At 41.1% G+C, this 3,502-nt stretch overlaps 1 non-coding gene across 1 annotated transcript; it reads left to right on the top strand.

Moving 5' to 3' along the window:
* The first annotated feature begins 578 nt into the window (after positions 1 to 578).
* Positions 579 to 682, top strand: LOC148564360 (small nucleolar RNA R71). The gene has a single exon (XR_015883949.1). It is a non-coding gene; the product is annotated as a small nucleolar RNA R71 (small nucleolar RNA).
* The last annotated feature ends 2,820 nt before the right edge of the window (positions 683 to 3,502 follow it).

Raw genomic sequence — 3,502 nt, 5'->3', positions numbered from 1 at the left:
TTTGGCCATGATATGATGATTGGGGGTAAGTGTTTTGTGTGGCTTGGTATGATCTTTGGTTGGAGTTTTGGTATGTGGAATTGTTTTGTTGGTTGTGGTTGTAAGGTTTGTGGTTTTGTGGTTGGGTTTGTTGGTTTCCCCACCCAAAGTTTGGGTGGTTTCTCCAGCCTGGGTTGTAAGTGTTGGAGTGTGGATCATATGATTGCCTTTGTTGGTTTCCCACATAGTTAACCTCATCCCAATCACCTCCTTCAATGCCTACTTCCTCTTGATCTTGTGTGTGTATTGCAGCCACTTGCTTTGTTTCTAATTGCCTGGTAAGCTCTGCTAGTTGCTTGGCAAACACCTTGTTTTGGGCTAGAATTGTATCAACATGGTTCAGCTCCATGACTCCCTTAGTGTTGTGCCTTTCTGATGCATAGTAGTACTCATTCTCAGCCACTGTCTCGATCACTTCAATGGCTTCTTCCACAGTCTTTTTCTTGTTCAATGAACCTCCTGATGAATGGTCTACAGCCTTCCTTGATTCATAAGAAAGCCCATCATAGAAGATGTGCAATTGCACCCAATCATGGAACATGTTTGGTGGGCATTTCCTTGTCAAGTCCTTGAATCTCTCCCATGCCTCGTAGAGAGTTTCACCATCTTGTTGTCTAAAAGTATGAACCTCAGATCGAAGCCTATTGACCTTTTGTGGAGGGTAGAAACGTGCCAGAAACTTGCTTTCCACCTCATCCCATGTTGTTAGACTCCCCCTTGGGAATGATTCCAGCCACTTAGCTGCTTTGTCCCTAAGTGAAAATGGGAACAAAAGCAGTTTATAGGCATCTTCCTGGACTCCATTGGACTTCACAGTGTCACAAATTCTCAGGAATTTTGTGAGATGTTGGTTTGGGTCTTCATTAGCACTTCCTCCAAAGGAACAATGATTTTCCACAAGTGATATTAGCTGTGGCTTGAGCTCAAAATTGTTGGCCTGAATGGGTGGTTTCTGGATGCTACTACCACAATTCCCAGAGGTTGGGTTTATGTATGAACTAAGAACCCTCCTCTCAGGGATGGCATCGTTTCCATCAGCTCTCTCATGGTTGTGAACTTCTCTATCCATGTTGAGATCTAAAGCTTCCTCAAAATTGTCCTCAGATTCTCCTTCAGATTCCTCTTCTCCCACTACTCTCTTCCCTCTTGCTTCCCTTCTAAGTCTATGAAGGGTCCTCTCTGGTTCGGTATATGGAGGAGTTGATGTCTCTCCTCTCCTACCTGTCATACACGAACACAGCTCAAACACAAACAAGTGAAATACTCTTGGTTAATGGAAGAGTATGGTTAGCTCAATTGAGGAATTAATTCAAACAGTTAGTGAGTCAGTTGCATGAATTTAAAGGCATAAAGAAGGAAAGCATGTAACCAAATGCAGAAATTAAAATTCAACAAGTATCTAGAACAGAATTAACAAAGCAAGAGAAAATTGCTCAATCTAGTTAGCTTCCAATTTGAGAATTGTCAATCGAAAACCAATCCCCGGCAACGGCGCCATAAACTTGATGCACATAAACTTGTTATGCTACGATTTAGGAAATTGCACGATCGGCAAAATTCCTTCCGGCAAGTGCACCGGTTATCGTCGTCAAGTAAAAACTCACAATAGAGTGAGGTCGAATCCCACAAGGATTGGTTGAGTGAGCAATTCGGATTAGAAGTGTGTTCTAGTTGAGCTGAATCAAGATTTGAGATGAGAATTGCGGAATGTAAAATTGGCGGGAAAAGTAAATGACAAGAAAATTAAATGGCTGAATCTTAAATTGCATGAATTAAAGAGCAGAATGTAAATTGCTGAAATTAAAAGGGAATGGGGGTGATTGCAAGAATTGAGTTGCAGAATGTAAAGAGAAAGTGGAAATCAGAAATGGGGAATTCATTGGGTTATAGGAGATATTGAGATCTCCGAATCAAAACATGTTTATCTCTTCCTCAACCAATGCGTTCATTGAATTTTGCTTGGCAATCTTATATGATTGGATCCCAATTCCTTGGCTCACCAATGCTCTCTAAAAACAAACAAATTCCCAATCCCTTGGTTTAAATGTTCATAAGAAGAGATGATGCTTGATCACTGATTATACCACACAATTTCATGAACCACAATTTGGTAGGATTACATGTCACAATATCCATCCAAACCCCAATCCAATCCACTGTGAGAAAGCTTCTCTAGCATGAATCCTCCATTCCTTTCCCAAGGCTCCGAAGGATTCCAAGTATGAGTAGTTTCTTTCCCAAGACAACTACTCAATGGAATTAGATCGAGAAGCTTTCTAACAAAATTCAAGAGAAAAGATTGAAGAAGAAGACAAACTATTATTGATTCATTGAATTACAATAGAGCTCCCTAACCCAATGAAAGGGGGTTTAGTGAATCATAGCTCTGAATTCAATTACAAAGAAAAAGAAAACTAGCTAAAAGTGAAAGTCAAAGTTCCCTCTAACTTAACTTCTATCCTATTTATACACTTTCTATATTGAGCTTCAGTTGTGCTTCTTGGGCTTTGAGGCCTCTCCTTGCTTTCCTTTTGCCTTGGGTTTATGATCCATAATCTTGATGAGGTTGTTGATCCAAATCCTGTAACATTTATTGAGCCAACTTAGTGATAATCAAATAATGACACATGACTCAATAAATTGAGATTTCAAACTCATCAATCCTTCAGGCCCAATCCCATAAACCATGATATTCAATTGGGTTTCATACCAAAGTAAGTTTAAGTTAATAATTGTGCTCAAAGACTAACTTAAATCACAATATTTTTGGCCCAGAAACCTTTTTCAAGAGTGGCGTTTAAGTTGTAGTTTAAGCTTAAACTGCAGCTTAAACGCCAGACACTTCCAGTGAGGCCATTTGTAGAAGCACGTTTAAGCTTCAGTTTAAGGTTAAACTGAAGCTTAAACGTGGAAATGGAAGAAGGTAGCCCTGGAAAGTCATGTAGTCGAACACGTTTAAGCTTCAGTTTAAGGTTAAACTGAAGCTTAAACGTGGAGATAGGGAAGGCAGCCCTGGAGGTCGAACATGTTTAACCTCCAGTTTGAGGTCAAACTGGAGGTTAAACGTGGAAAAGGGTGGAGGCATACTGGAGGTCGAACACGTTTAACCTCCAGTTTGAGGTCAAACTGGAGGTTAAACGTGGAAGCTTGGAATGGTGGCCCTGGAGGTGTCGAACACGTTTAACCTCCAGTTTGAGGTCAAACTGGAGGTTAAACGTGGAGATGGAGAGAGCAACCCTGGAGTAGAAAAGCTATCGAACACGTTTAAGCTCCAGTTTGAGTCAAACTGGAGCTTAAACGTGGAATGGCCCCTGGTACTCTTCCTGGTTCTGGCGTTTAACCTCCAGTTTGAGGTCAAACTGGAGGTTAAACGTGGAACTCCTCCCTGGGTGGCATACTCATTCTGGCGTTTAACCTCCAGTTTGAGGTCAAACTGGAGGTTAAACGTGGAATGCTCCTTAAG

This window comes from Arachis ipaensis, chromosome B5 (assembly GCF_059453495.1).
Source record: "Arachis ipaensis isolate K30076 ecotype BB chromosome B5, ASM5945349v1, whole genome shotgun sequence".
NCBI lineage: Eukaryota > Viridiplantae > Streptophyta > Magnoliopsida > Fabales > Fabaceae > Arachis > Arachis ipaensis.
Note: the sequence above shows the minus strand (reverse complement) of the source record. Positions and strands in the feature narration are given on the sequence as shown.